This window comes from Bos grunniens, chromosome 24 (assembly GCF_055505025.1).
Source record: "Bos grunniens cultivar Pamir isolate PY7600 chromosome 24, Bosgru_T2T1.0, whole genome shotgun sequence".
Taxonomy (NCBI): Eukaryota; Metazoa; Chordata; class Mammalia; order Artiodactyla; family Bovidae; genus Bos; species Bos grunniens.
This window is the reverse complement of record NC_141188.1, coordinates 55,012,722-55,028,956: the sequence shown is the minus strand read 5'-3', so window position 1 is coordinate 55,028,956 and position 16,235 is coordinate 55,012,722. Positions and strand designations below refer to the sequence as shown.

At 42.2% G+C, this 16,235-nt stretch overlaps 1 long non-coding RNA gene across 25 annotated transcripts in view; it reads left to right on the top strand.

Moving 5' to 3' along the window:
• The window catches only part of LOC147346300 (uncharacterized), a 452,766-nt gene that overhangs the window by 30,659 nt on the left and 405,872 nt on the right, over positions 1 to 16,235 (top strand). Inside the window, exon 3 of one of the 25 annotated variants that reach the window (XR_015153531.1) lies at positions 10,532 to 11,445. The exons of 21 other annotated variants lie outside the window; for them this stretch is intronic. This is a non-coding gene — a long non-coding RNA (uncharacterized LOC147346300). Of the gene's footprint in view, positions 1 to 1,635; positions 4,941 to 8,429; positions 10,179 to 10,531; positions 11,446 to 16,235 lie in introns of those variants that run through there. 3 more of the 25 variants (XR_015153520.1, XR_015153528.1, XR_015153533.1) reach the window with 3 other exon arrangements.

Sequence of the window (16,235 nt, the reverse complement as noted above, 5' to 3'; positions counted from 1 at the left end):
CCTCTGTGTTTCAAAAAGCTAGTTCACCACTGAGCTTTTAGGATTAGTGTGCTCCTGGTGGGATCTGCCTGCCTGATTTCACCTGCCTGTACTGCAAAACCCTCGAAGGCATATTTATCTTTAAAACCTCTTTATACATCTTGATGACACCTAGGAGAAAGCCTTACACATAACATGCAGATGAGCATCAGATTATATTACATTCTTCTTTTTCTCAGAATTTGAAAAGTTATGCGTGGAAGAGTAATTTTTTTTTTTTTTTGCCCTTCTTTAGAAAAATTACTTATTTGGTTAAAATTTCTAATTAGTTGCCTTTTTTTTTTGTCCTGTTTTCTGTTTCTTCCTTGTGGAGTGTTTATTTATAGACAGCTATCCTCACATTTTTCATCATGTCTCTTTTCCACATAAATACATATATGTTATATATTCCCCAGTTTCTATTTACAAGTTCCTTCATTCAAAACTTTAATGTTAATATTGGAACCGGTCAGCCAGTGATGCTGCCATTTTATGAGAATATCATCTGCCCTGGGGAAGCCCGCTGGGTCAGATGACCGCTCCCTGTGGCCATTGCACGTTCTTGGATTAATTTGGTGTCATACAAGGTGACTTAGATAATACAGGATGACTTAGGCAAGGTCGCCAAAGGTGAATAAAGCCATTTCTTACTTCACTTTTAGGAGGCAGTTTTGTCACCTTGCTATTACTTTTTTTTTCCCCACTGTGAGGTGTAGGTATTTAGCTAGGTTGTAATAAATTATCCAAATCTGAGGTTTCCCAAATATTAAGTAGAAAAGGATTTTTTTGAAAATTATTTCTTTTGGAATATAGTATATATGTTGTGTTAGTTTCTGCTGTAGAGCAAAATGAATCAGTTATACATATATCCACCTTGTTTTTAGTGTTTTCTTTTTTTATTGGAATATAATTGCTTTAACATGCTGTGTTAGTTTCTGTTAGACAATGAATAAATCAGCCATACGCGTACATATAGACCCTCCCTTTTGCATCTCCCAGCCCCATCCCACCCATCTAGGTCATCACAGAGTGCTGAGCTGAGCTTCCTGTGCTGGGGGAGGGAGGGAAGGGACCTATCCACTTTTTTTTTTTTTTGATTCAGTAGGCTTTTACTGGTATTTCTCTGTAAACTCCCTAACTCTTAACAGAGTATTTCTAGGATTCCATAGCTCACGCTTCTTGAGAAGGATTTTCAGATTAAATCTCAAAGCTATTTTCTGCCATAGTGCCGCCCTCTTCCCCAGATTTTTCATTTCAGCAAGGGGCCCTTTTTCCTTTTTGAACAGAGCTTCTGTTTGTCAAAGATTTATTTCCCTGGTGGCTCAGACGGTAAAGTGTCTGCCTATAATGCAGGAGACCTGGGTTCAATCCCTGGGTCAGGAAGATCCTCTGGAGAAGGAAATGGCAACCCACTCCAGTACTCTTGCCTGGAAAATCCCATGAATGGAGGAGCCTGGTACACTACAGTCCATGGGGTCCCGAAGTGTCGGACAGGACTGAGCGACTTCACTTTCACTTTCTGTTCGTTAGTACAGCCTCTTACTCCGATCACTTAAGAGTGCAAATTGTCTACATTATGATGTTCTTCTTTCTCCTTTCCACCCTTTCCCAGTGTAGCAGTGTGTTGATTTGCAGCAGACAGCCACACAGACACACCCATTCACCCATCTCTTTATTTTACACCTTTGAGGAAATGCATTTTTGTATTTTTTTCTGTTGGCGATTTTATATGTCTCTATGTGGCAGGACCAAAGCAGAGACATTACTTTGCCAACAAAGATCCGTCTAGTCAAGGCTATGGTTTTTCCTGTGGTCATGTATGGATGTGAGAGTTGGACTGTGAAGAAAGCTGAGCGCCGAAGAATTGATGCTTTTGAACTGTGGTGTTGGAGAAGATTCTTGAGAGTCCCTTGGACTGCAAGGAGATCCAACCAGTTCATTCTGAAGATCAGCCCTGGGATTTCTTTGGAGGGAATGATGCTGAAGCTGAAACTCCAGTACTTTGGCCACCTCATGTGAAGAGCTGACTCTTTGGAAAAGACCCTGATGCTGGGAGGGATTGGGGGCAGGAGGAGAAGGGGATGCCAGAGGATGAGATGGCTGGATGGCATCACCGACTCGATGGACATGAGTTTGAATGAACACCGGGAGTTGGTGATGGACAGGGAGGCCTGGCGTGCTGCGATTCATGGGGTCGCGCAGAGTTGGACACGACTGAGCGACTGATCTGAACTGAACTGATGTGGCAGGAGGTTAACTGGAGACGTGAATGGTGAAAGGAGAAGAAAGCAAAGGTTAGCAAAGTTTGTTACACGTGGAGGACGAGGCCACAGAGCCGGTGGTTCTCATCCTCAAGTGTGCAGAGTTTGTGTGTTACCCTTTGGAACTCCCCACCTCTGATACCTGTGAAACAAATATCTAGTTTTCCTTTAAGAACTAACCTGAAGTTCAGGGCTAGCATTTGGGTAAGACTTAAAAATGTGGTCTCATCAATTCAAGGTCTGGAACTGGTGCCTATTTGAAACATTTTCTCTTGGCTCATTAGGCAAGGTTGAAGGCAACTCCCCCAAAAGTATTGCTACAGAGGTGGTTTTCTGAGTTTTTATTCTAGAAGGGTTTGTGGCATTCAGATTTTGTTACCTGGACTCCTCTCTCAATTTAAAAGTATCTGTTGTGAGTAATTTTATCCCTGTGCCTGAAATTATAAATTAATGTCAGCTAACAGGCTGTGATTTATTGGCTAGAGCTCAGTCAATTTTGTTAAGTCCTGCTGAGGCTCATGGAGTCCCTCTGGGCAGATCATTAGACTAATTGTAAATTCACAGTAGACCTATGGAGCCACAGTGCATTGGCTTATCAGTGAAGTGTAAGAACAGAAGTGAAAATGAGGATTTCCTCAACCATCTGACATTTCAATAGAGATTTTTACTGGGTAGAGGAGCAAAATACTCTAAGTCTTGGATAAGCCCTGTGTTCTCCTGAGGCTTCTGTACATTCATACTATGTGATCTTCTCACATCAAGCTAAGTCAGTGGGTATTCATTCATCACTCCAAAATACCCATCAGGGTTAAGCAGTAGGACGATGTTCTTATCCTAAGCAACTTGATGTGTATTAAGAAGAATGTAAGCTTCACCAAGATGGGAGTTGTCTTTTTCTCTCCAGTGTCCAGAACATGCTACATACTAGGCTGTCAATAATAAATAAGCAAATAAAGAATATTCTTTTGCTTCAGCAAAATCAGGGAGTACCTTCACACCTGAAAGGGTAAAAGTGGTGTTTTTTTTTTTTTTAACCACCATTCAGGAAGAGGATCTGAGAGCGTTGGGGAGGAGGAAGCTGGGTAGATGTTGCTTCTGTTAATCACTGGTGCATGGATTTGTGGATGTGGGTGCACTTGTGTGTCCTGGGTGTGGAAGGCAGATTGAGAATGAGGTTGAGAGTTTGAATGATGTATGTAGAAGATGAGCTTTATCCACGCATGTCAGAGTGAGCTTCAGAACCCAGATGCAAGGAGCCTCAGAACAGAGAGAGGCGCCTTAGATGCTGAACACCCTCTGCACACACTCCAACAGGAGACCATCCACCTTCAGGTAGCACCCTGCACAGTGGGGGATGTATTACTCATGGGCAGGTAATTCCACTTTTGGACTGCTCCAGTTATAGAAGCTCCTTTCTTAGATTCAGGTAAAATGTCTACTTATCCGTCCTAATTGTACTCCCTAAAAAGTATTGACCACTGTTTCTTTCTATTACGGAATGCTGTCATTTTAACATGACTGCCATGTCATTCCAGCTGTCTTATCCTGTACTTCTTGCTAGTGAAAGTAATGTTTGGGAAGAATATTTCCTGGATCATATGTTTCACATAGGCCATGATTTCCTCTTCACTGTCCACTTGCTTATCCACAGTTTCCACTTTCTATGCATACTTTTTTTCTTTGAATAGAGAATTTCCAAACTATAAGATATGTACATCTCAAGTTTATAGTTTGAATTTGGACGGTTGTGTCCACTTGCCTGTGAACACTTTCCCAGTCAAGATATAAAGCATTTTCATCGTCCCAGAACATTCCCTTATGCCCTTTCATGGCAAATTCTTCCTGGACACCTGCTCTTCTGATTTCTCTCACCATAGACTTTATTTTTAATACTTACTTTGGAGAAAGAAATGGCAACCCATTCCAGTGTTCTTGCCTGGAGAATCCCATGGATAGAGGAGCCTGGTGGGCTACAGTCCGTGGGGTCCCGAAGTGTTGGACATGACTGAAGCGACTTGGCAATACTTCTTTGTTTATTTTTGGCTGTGCTGGGTCTTCACGGGTGCACGGGCTTTTCTCTAGCTGTGGTCAGCGGGGGCCCCTCTCTAGTTGTGGCACACGGGCTTCTCATTGCGGTGGCTCCTGTTGTTGGGGAGCACAGGCTCCTGGGTGTGTGGGCTTCAGTAGTTGCGCCTCATGGACTCTGGAGCACAGACTCAGCAGATGTGGTGCACGGGCTTGGTTGCTCTGTGGCCTGTGGGATCATCCCACATCAGAGATCAAACTCGTGTCTCCTTCATTGGCAAGTGCAGTCTTTACCACCGAGCCACCGGGAAAGTCCTATCACTATAGACTTTAATTTTAACTTCATATTAATGAAATCAAACAGCATGCAGTCTTTTTCATTTGGCTTCTTTTATTTGACATGGTTTTGAGATTGATCTAGGGTGGTGCATGTGTCAGCAGTTTGTTCTTTTTCACACTGAGTAGTGTTTCATTGTGTGAAATCACCCCTACTTGCTTCTTTCTTCTCCTGTTGATATGAGGTGTATGCATCCCTCTCTGTCTTTGATTCCCATCAGTAATCTGACCTCCTTTGTTCTGGCATTGTACTTTTATTGATCTAACCTAAGATTGCATTCATTATCAGACTATCTGTATTGTCCTGTTTACATAATGATGGGTTGAAAACAGCAGGGCTTTGCAGCAAGATTGCAATAGATTCAAATCCCAGGTTTGCTTCTTATAATCTGTAGGACATAGGGAAATTACTTTCTCTCTGTACTTTTGCAAAAAGGTAATAATAATGCATGTGTCTCTTTGTCCACAGTTAGGAGCCTATAGGTCTCAAGAAATGTTCCTATCCACACGTGCCCACTTGCTTCCCTCCCCCCCCTTTTTTGAATTATTTATTTATTTTAATTGGAGGATAATCACTTTACAATGTTGTGATGGTTTTTGCTGTACATCAGTATGAATCAGCCACAGGTATCCGTGTGTCCCCCCCATGCTGAACCCCCCTCCCTCTTCCCACCCTAGCCCCCCAGGTTGTCTGTGAAACCGTAGTATAGTTTTGTCACATCATCTTTCTTCTACATGCGTGAATTTTCATAAACTCGTGTGCCATATTTCCACATTTAACCTATTTATTTTCATGTAAATCCTATCCATTTTACATGGATAGGATTTTATCCATTTTATTCCATTGAGACCTACTGACCCCTGACTTGATCAAGCAATGGAGTTACTGTCTGCCTCAGCTCCATGTCATCTATGGATCTGATAAGCAGATTGTCGTGTACTCTTTCAAGTCACTCTTGAAAGTGACAGATCAGAAGTAAGGCCTTAGCATAGAACTGACAACCACCCTTTAGTCTGAAATCAGTCTACTCATCAATACTCTGGGTGCTGTGTTGCAGGCAGTTTGAAATCTGGTGAACTATGTTGTTTTTCAGTTATCTTTTCACAAGATATCAAGTGAGAGAATTCTAATAACCTATAGGATTCAAGGGCCTTGGAAATTCTGCACATATAAGGAATAAATTATAAGCATCCCTTTGGAATATGTCTTTAATTCATTAAAATTTCGTGGAAAAATTTTTAATAGTTGACCTCATAATTTCAAGTTTCTAAAAGGTTATCCCTGATCTACTGGAGGAAGAACGTTGCCTATCATGCTTAAAATGATTCTGCAGGGAAAAAACCAGAAATGCAATGATATTAATATTCTGTGCTTTAACCATTTTGCCATTTCTCTGTGCATTTTTATGTCTTGAGCCTGCAGAGTTGATTGCTTTCTTAAGATTTTTAATGAATAAGATTGCATCAGATTCTTTCCTTGCATTATGACCTCTGGGATAAAAATACCTTCAGATCCAACAAAGAGCAAAGGTTAGAATCTTAATCTTTTCTACGTATATTATCCTATCTTGATTTTTAAAAGTATTGTTTGATCGAGACAACTCTACACATAGTGTACATTTACCTAAAAGGAATGCTTTTAAAAATTAAATTTCTTTGTTTTATTTTGTTTAAAAAAATATTTTTGGCTGCACTGGGTCTTCGTTGCTGCTCAAGGGTTTTCTCTGGTTGTGGCGAGCCGGGGCTACGCTCTGCTGCTGCGCTCGGGCTACTCATGGAGATGGCTTCTCTTGTCACAGGGCACAGGCTCTTGGCGTGAGCTTCAGCAGTTTCAGCCTGCAGGCCCTGGGGCACGGGCTCCATCGTTGTGGTTCACGGTCTTCATTGCTCCGCATCATGTGGGTCTTCCCAGATCAGAGACCCAACCCGTGTCCCCTGCGTGGGCAGGCGATTCTTAATCCACTGTGCCACCAGGGAAGTCCTGTGGTTTGTTTTTCTCATTTTTTGGGGGTTGTTTTTAATGGTCACCATTTTCTCATTCTTGAATGTGAGAACAGATCATGTTATTAAGCAGGGCCTTCACATATAAAGTAAAATTTCTTTCTGTTTTGAAAATTTAAGACCATTTCGTTCACGTGAAAGGCAAAAGAAAGGCAAGTTGATTTGGAAGAGCCTTGAAGGCAGGGGACACGCCAGGTACCTTGACCTCATTACCTACCGCAGTGTTTCGCACAGTATAGGCGCACAGTAAAACTGCATTCACTTGTGTTGAAGGGGAATTAAGTTAACTCTCGTTGGTTTTCCACATATATAAAATGAATTTCAATTCAGTATATATCTAGCAGTGTATTTTAGTAGTTCATGATCATTCTTACTAAACGTCATCTGTCTGAAAAAATAAGGTTTTTACTGTTTTGAAAATGTCAGAGGAGGAAAGTGTTTCTTCTGTGATTCTGCAGTTGGCAGCATGTGTCTAAGATTCAAAGGAGAACATCTGGGAGGATGACATCTTCAGAAACCTTTGGAATAACTCGTGCAATCATACTTTCTCAAAAGATACCTGAGTGAGGATAAAAATTTCTTCTGTGCAAATTCCCATCGGAAGAATTTTATGTAGCGTCTAGAAAAAAAAATTATCACATAAACTCATACGGAGAGCTCTTTGTAGCTTGGCTTCTTGGAAAGGTGAGAGCTTGTAAGAAGGAATGTCGTTGGGCTGACTTTCATTTGCAGTCATTAGATGGCCATTATTTATTGCTTTGTTTGTGGCACGTCTTAGTCATTTCCTGTTAATTGACTCATCCCTTCATCTCAAGATTACTGTATTCACATAGAAATCCTACTTGGGTCTTCGAAAGCTTCCCAAAGCACGCTTCTTTGGTCTCTAGCTTTGTTTAATTTTTGTGTTAGGGAAAGTTATCAGAATGAGGAAGGAACTAACTGAAAGCATTTTCTTCATTATCGCCATCGTGTTTGACGTCATCATTACTATCTTCATCCTTACTCTTACCTTTGTCAGTATTGCAGTTGCAGTGAGCTTCAAGGTTAGAGCTTTAGCATGGATTAATTTTTTATCTCCTGAAGTAGATAGTTTTAACAGAGATGTCTGTTTACATGTGAGTTAGTCTGGCAAGATAAATCAGAGAGCCTAACACCAAATTTAATATCCACGAGTATAATAAGGATTTGTGATGCTTCCTAGAGGACCTGAGGTCTATAAACCAATGAATAGTTTACAGTGAGACATAAATATAGCATATAAAACATGCAGCCTTTTCATAGTGGAAAATCTAGATGTGTTTGGGGCTTGGCAGTGATGAAAGAAAAATGCCGTTGTTACAGTTTTGTATAAAGATGGCTTTATGTTTCAAATATTAATATGTGCAGTGTATAGCTTTAATTGGGCTGGAGGTATTAACTGGCCTAGAAAAAGGGGAGCAACTGAGGACCAGAGAGACTCCCCTGGAGGTGAAACCCCATGGAGCCCTGCTTAAGACCTAGCTCCTTCACTGAAAATAGTCTGCATTTGGAAATGAAAGGACCAGGGAGAAATTCACTTAAGAAATACCTGGAGGATGTTCTGGAAAAAAAAAAAAATCTCCCAAGTGAATAATTTATCACTGAATCTCATGCTAAATTCTCATTTTCTTAAGGAACACATAAACAATCTGTTAGAGATGAGCCGTTCTTCTTGAGGTGCCAATCTCGGCTTATGTTGACTTGATAGCAAAGCATTTGCAAACACAGTGTATTTTTCAAGCTCATCTTTGTTCATTCATTTTCCTGCAGATCTGTATAGTAAGTCGTGGCCAAATTGCACAGCCATAGGAATGCTTGACACATGGCCCTCTCTCCCAGGAGCCCTGACTTCAGCAGAGTTGCCTTAGTAACAGCCCCTGAACATGGCCTCAGAATCTCAGTACAAGCTTGTAGTTCCCACAGGCTGCAGTCTGATTCACTGTCAGCTTGCTCCCGAGCTGGAGTCACTGGAGTCCAGATTAGTTGAAATGCCTGGCCATGCCCATCCCTTCATGAGGTTCAAAAGCTTCAAGTAGCTAATTAAAACTTATAGGAAAGCAGAGGCCCTGCATTCTTTTTTGCTAAAATCAGGAAATTACTCTGTAGTTGAAAGCTGAAGAATTGATGCTTTTGAACTGTGGTGTTGGAGAAGACTCTTGAGAGTCCCTTGGACTGCAAGGAGATCCAGCCAGGATCCTAAAGGAAATCAGTCCTGAATATTCATTGGAAGGACTGATGTTGAAGCTGAAACTCCAGTACTCTGGCCACCTAATGTGAAGAGCTGACTCGTTTGAAAAGACCCTGATGCTGGGAAAGATTGAGGGCAGGAGGAGAAGGGGACAACAGAGGATGAGATGGTTGGATGGCATCACTGACTCAATGGACATGAGTTTGGGTAAACTCCGGGAGTTGGTGATGGGCAGGGAGGCCTGGCGTGCATGGGGTCACAAAGAGTTGGACACGACTGAGCAACTGAACTGAAAGAATCACCAGCTGGCTAGCAACTGTCAGCTTAAGTTTGGCCTTTTGCACTGGCATTTCTGGGTTGCCTTAAAAATGCATAAAGAAGTGATCAGAGAGAGAAAGTAAAAAAAAATGAGAATGCAATTCTGCCATTTGAAGTAACACAGATGGTCCTAGAGAATCTTATGCTCGGTGAAATAAGTTACACAAAGGAAGACAAATACTGGAAGATATCACTTATGTGTGAAAATTAAAAGAGAATACAAATGAATGACTATGCAAAACAGAAACAGACTCACACGTAGAGAAAACAAACCGGTGCCGCCCAAGGGGAGAGGAAGATGAGCAGGGGCAAATCAGGGTACGCAGTGGAGAGGTGCGGACTGTTACATGAAAATGGGTAAGAGGCAAGGCTATAGTGTACAGCACAGGGCATCATAGCCATTATTTTGTAATAGCTTTTTAAAAAGATTACTTATCTTAATTGGGAGTAATTACTTTACAATATTGTGGTGGTTTTCCCCATACATTGACATGAATCAGCTGTGGTTGTACATGGGTCCCACCATTTTGAACCCCCCTCCCACCTCCCCCAGCCACCTTATCCCTCTGGGCTGTCCCTGAGCACCAGCTTGGAGTGCCCTGCTTCATTTTGTAAAAACTTTTAATGGAGTATAATCTGTAAAAATATTGAATCACTATGCTGTACACCTGAAATTAAGATTATATTGTAAATCAACTATCAGTTCAGTTCAGTCACTCCGTTGTGTCCGACTCTTTGCGACCCCATGAATTGCAGCACACCAGGCCTCCCTGTCCATCACCAACTCCTGGAGTTCACTCAAACTCACGTCCATCAAGTTGCTGATGCCATCCAGCCATCTCATCCTCTGTCGTCCCCTTCTCCTCCTGCCCCCAATCCCTCTAGCATCAGAGTCTTTTCCAATGAGTCAGCTCTTCACATGAGGTGGCCAAAGTATTGGAGTTTCAGCTTTAGCATCATTCCTTCCAAAGAACACCCAGGGCTGATCTCCTTTAGAACGGACTGGTTGGATCTTCTTGCAGTCCAAGGGACTCTCAAGAGTCTTCTCCAACACCACAGTTCAAAAGCATCAGTTCTTCGGTGCTCAGCCTTCTTCACAGTCCAACTCTCACATCCATACATGACCACAGGAAAAACCATAGCCTTGACTAGACAGACCTTTGTTGGCAAAGTAATGTCTCTGCTTTTTAATATGCTATCTAGGTTGGTATACTTCAATATAAACAGTGATCAAATAATACTGGGAATACCAGTGGTTTTTGTGGAATTTGTTGCATTTAAAGTAGAAAAAGGGGTCTGTGAGGGGACTCTCCATTTGTGTGGCTGAGAATGTAGTGGTCATGATTTGTATTTGTTGACCTCTAAGGGACTGATGCTGAAGCTGAAACTCCAATACTTTGGCCACGTGATGCAAAGAACTGACTCATTTGAAAAGACCCTATGATGCTGTGAAAGATTGAAGGCGGGAGGAGAAGGGGACAACAGAGGATGAGATGATTGGATGGCATCACCAACTCAATAGACATGAATTTGAGTAAACTCCAGGAGCTGTGATGGACAGGGAGGCCTGGCATGCTGCAGTCCATGGGGTCACAAAGAGTTGGAGATGACTGAGTGACTGAACTGATCTAAGAGTCTAGTCAGGCTCTGTGACCATAGCTCCTCTCTAGTATAGACTTTTGTTCCCAATATTGACATCAGTATTTATGTGCAATAATTATCTGAGAGTTTTGTAATAGGTTGGGAGAAAAAAAATGAAGGAATGGTTTCCCTGGTGGCTCAGTAGTAAAGAATCTGCCTGCCAATGCAGGAGATGGGGATTTAGTCCTTGATCTGGGAAGATTCCACATGCCTTGGGGTGACTAAGCCCATGTGCCACAGTACCGAAGCCCGCATTCCCTAGAGCCTGTGCTCTACAAGAAGAGAAGCACTGCAGTGAGAAGCCCCTGGGCTGCAAGTAGAGAAAGTCCATGTGTGAAAAGGAAGACCCACCACAGCCATAAATAAATAAGATTATAAAAATACAAAAGAATAGGAAATGCATACACTCTTTCAATGAGAAGTTCCAACTTAAGAAATCTATGCTTTCCGGTTGAAAACACCTAAGTATATATGTTCAGGGATGTTTCCTGCAGCATCGTTTGTAATAGTATCAAACCTGAAGTAACCTAATGGTTGACCAGTAGGAGAATGAAGCATGTATAAGATTGAATATTAAGCAACAATGAAAAAGAATGAAAGCCATATGTATTGATTTGAAAGGACACTCCTGATGATCTATTGCTAGTTACAGTAAAAAGGTATATTGCAGAGTGCTCTGTCATATAATTGCATTCAAAGTAAATAAAGATTGTGTGTGCATGCGTGCATGAATAGAATAAAAAGGTATGGAAAGACACACCCCAAGGTGCTATCATCAGTTAACTGAAAGGCAGGAAGAAGGTTGCAGAGACAAGAGGACAAGGATTACCTTTTTCTGGGTAAACATTTGTGTGGTGTACAGATGTATTAGTTTGCTGGTGCTGCTGTAAAGTACCACAGACTGGGTGGCTTAAATCACAGATATCTATTGTGTCACAATTCTGGAGGCTGGAAGTCCAAAATCAAGAGGTCGGCAGGGCGGGTTCTTTCTGAGGGCTGTGAGGGAGGGACCTACTCTGGGCCTCTCCTCGTCTTGTTGGTGGCTGACTCTCTGTGTCTCTTCCCAGCATCTTCTGTCCGTGCGTGTCTGTCCCTGTGTCTCAGTGCTCCCTTTTTATAAGAACACCAGTCACATTGGGTAAGGGGCCCCCCCGACTCCAGTGTGGCCGCACTTGAGCTCATTACACCTGTAACAGCCCTGATTCCTAATACAGTCCCATCCGGAGGTGCTGGGGGCTAGGACTTCAGCATCTGAATTTGGGAGAGGGGTGCAATTCAATGTATAAGAGCAGCTATGACTTCTGTAATCTTTTTAAAAGACAGAAGTGAGGCGAGTATAAAGAAAAGGACACAGGGCTTGGCGTCAGCGGGGCACAGAGGTTCCAGACTTGCTTCTGCCGCTCTCCAGCTTCGCTTGCACAGCTCATCTCTCATTCAGTTCAGTCTCTCAGTCATGTCCAACTCTTTGCAACCCCGTGGAGTGCAGCATGCCAGGCCTTCCTGTCCATCACCAACTCCTGGAGTTCACCCAAACTCATGTCCATTGAGTTGGTGATGCCATCCAACCATCTCATCCTCTGTCATCCCCTTCTCCTGCCCTCAATCTTTCCCAGCATCAGGGTCTTTGCAAATGAGTCAGTTCTTCACATCAGGTGGCCAAAGTATAGGAGTTTCATCTCTCATTGCCCGGGTGTTATTTTTTCCTCTGTAAGGTGAAGCTTTGACTTAGCTGATCTCTGAAGCCTATCACACCTTAAAGCAACCTGCATCTCTGCACAACCTGACCGATTTTTCTGGGCCCAAGGAATCTTCATTCTTTGCGGCTGGCATACCACATGGGTCCTCAGGAGGTGTATCTTCTCCCTGGTGTTGTCCTGTGTTTAGTACAGCTCAGATCCTGTACTTTTTTCCCCACAGTGAGTCAAATCACTTGCCTGTATCTGGGGAAACGGCCCTGATGTCCCCAGGTGGCTCAGTTGCAACCAGCCTGGGATGATAATTTATTTGCTGTCATTCCGTGTATACATTAGTCCCCTAAATACATATAACACCACTTTTTATGTCCTCAGGTGATGGGGTGCTTATCTAGCTTCAGGGACTTTCCAGCAAAGAATTTCTTGACCCCAGGCCCAGACTTCAAAGGGCCTTAAATTCCACTGAGTGATCTTCCTCCTTTGTGTAATTGGCCCAATTAGTAATGTAGATTTTCTGCAAAAGCTACAACCTCCATCCGACTGACTTTGGAGGAGAGTGAATACCTTTTTTACAGAATAACTCTGGGACCAGTTTCATCCTAGGAGAGGAGCTGAGTCCACTACGGCCTTTCTCTAGCTCATCCGGCATCACAGCTCCTTTCTGGAGAAACGCCTCCTATCACGTTTCGCCAGACTCTCTCGCTTGCGGTCTGGTAAAGTGGCTCAGAAGTCATTTAAACTAATGGGCCAAAATGTCTCTTGTGGGCTGTGACAGTCCCTCCTGCTGATGCCAGTACCAGCGGTGTCTGAGAAGTTTTCTTCACCTAGCTGTTCAGTTCTTGCAGGTCTTTAGATGAAGAGGATGCTTTCAAACAAGACAAAGAAACTGAGTCCCTGCAGGCTTTTCTTCTATCTGTTCATTCAAACTGGTGTTGATCACAACAGTTCAGACACGTAGGAGATCGAGGATCTGATTTATGGCAGAGACAGGTTTGCGAATAGTTTTAACAGAGGGCTAAAGGAGATCAAATATGTATGAGTGAGTGGCTTTGCTTATTATACTTTAATCAGGGAACACTGAACCGGATGCTGTGGTTTGAAAGGTGTGTTAAGATGCATGGGGATATGTTGCCAATGTATCCAACTCTAATGAATATATTTTGCACATGTCATAATATTGTCTGTTTATGACATTTTTTCAGTACAGCTTTTTTTAAAAAATTGGAGTATAGTTGCTTTACAGTGTTGTGTTTCTGCTGTACAGCAAAGTGGATCAGCTGTGTGGTGTACACATATCCTCTCTTTAATGGACTTGCTTCCCAGTCAGGTCACCACAAAGCATTTAGTACTGTTCCCTGCGCCATTCGGTCAGTTCTCATTCTTATCTGTTTTCTACACAGTATCAGCAGTGCATACACGTCAATCCCAGTCTCCCAGGTCATCCCACCTGTGCCCCCTTTCGCCCTTGGTGTCCTTACGTTTGTTTTCTACATCTGCGTGTCTGTTTCAGCTTTGCAAATGAGATTGTCTATACCATTTTTCTAGATTCCACATATATGCATTAATATACAATATTTGCTTTTCTGACTTACTTCATTGCACATTACAGTCTTTAGGTCCATCCACATTTCTGCAAATGGCACAATTTCATTGAATACAACTTTTATTTGCTTTCATTATTTTTACTTCTGGGCATTCCTAAAACTGTCTGAATTTAGTATAAATTCAAACTACTGAGTTAACTTTTCTCTGAAATTCTGGAGTTAGGACATTTATGATTCCCACTGATCAATCTGCAACTTCAGTTTTGTGGGTGACTAATCCCAAATGGGCGAAATATTAAAACCAATATGGACACGTGGGGCTGGGTATCGATAACACTGCAGGAAGGCAAAGACAAGGCCCACCTACTTAGTATTAAGGCTGGTTGGTGGCTGTGGAATAGCTAAGCTGAAGTTAAGTGCCCTGTCTTGCTTGTTAGCTTGTTGCCGATTACTGTAAGGAGTTAGTCAGACCTGCCTTTGCGTTTGGATATTCAGTTACAGGGCTCTTGTGTCTCACATGAAAGGTTTTAGCTGGATAAACAATCTCTTTATGGCTGCACTGTGGAAATAGAAAAAGTTTAAGTGTTTCTTCTGTTTATACTCTCTCTCTGCAAAGTGATAATATCTGTAAAGTCTCCAGTTGGTATTTGAATGGTAATGGGGCGTGCATTCTTATTCTTATCTAGGACATGCATAAAATAGCAAACTGTGTGTAAATATATGCCAGAAAGAAGCCGCTCTTTTAAACCTATGTGGGAAGTTCATGTGGCTGAACACTTGTGATTTCTCTGACTTCCACATTCTTTGATTTTTCACATTTTGCCCTGGTTTTCTGTCACAGAACTGTACTGGATGCCATGACTGGTTCCATTTAGGAGAAGTTATTAGAGTTTCTATGGGAGAACAATTCCTCTTGGCTCCTAAGGAGCCATCTTTTTACATGGGTCTATGCATGTATTTTCTTGTTTGTTGCCAAGTCGTGTCTGACTCTTTGTGACCCCGTGGCCTGTAGCCTGCCAGCCTCCTCTGTGCGTGGGATCTACCAGGCAAGAGCACTGGAGCAGGTCACCATTTTGTTCTCCAGGGGATCTTCCCAACCCAGGGATTGAACCCATGTCTCCTACATTGGCAGGTGGATTCTTTGCCACTGAGCCATCAGGGAAGCCCTCTATGCATGTATACTCTGCTCAGATTAGTTAATTTTAAGACTATGAACTCACTGAGGAAAGAGACCATGCGAGAGTCATCTTTGTACTCTTCCTAGTGCTTGTGGTAGGTATTCGATGGGTATTTGTAACATGAGTAGACTTGGTCAAGTACGTGATTAAAGATACATTCAGTTTTTTTTTAGAAATAATAGTTCAACTTTTCCTTCAACAGGCCTCGTGTTTTGATGCAAACTTCATTCTGATGATGCACACAATGGTGCTTTAGATGGGTCACTAGAAGGTCTGAAATCATCATTCTCAGTTAAGAACAGACCCAGATTTACTTTTGGTTTCTCTCCATTGAATTATGTCCCACACATTGGCCATAGATATTAACAAACAAACAGAAACCAGCAGTCTGAGAACGGATTCCACTCTAACATTTTTAGCTTAGGGAGGTTTTCCAGTAAAATCCCAATTGCCTCTTAGAATGTCACATTCTTCTAATTTCCTACCTTATACTTTTTTTCTGATGAAAGATTTCTAGTTCTGTTTAAAGATGACTAATACAGAGAAAGAAGTCCTTCAATTAACAAAGTCGTGTGCAGGGAATGTAAGAGTCTTTCGTTCAGCATGATTGACGTGTAGGTGGCAAAGCTGGAGATAAATAGTTACACTGACTGTAGATTAGGAAAGGGCTTTGTTGACTAGCGTGAATGAGAGCACACTTCTCTCACAAAAGGTGAGCTCTGAAGAGCGGACAGTCTGTTTCCTTCATTACTTCATTCCTGTAACTTAGAATAGGGCACATAGTAGGCTCTCACAGGTAGCTGTTGAAGGATTAATGGCATGATAGAATTTTAATATCCAAGTTATAGATCAAGTGAAGAAAAGTAATTTTGGTCTAACCTCCCCCAAATTGCCATAACTGCCTTTACTGTTCTGGTTTGGGAGTAAAACTACAATTCTGTGTTGGAATGCAAATGACAATTCTAATATCGAGTCTTTCAATGATAGGGGCAGATCCTTTTAAAAAGATGGGT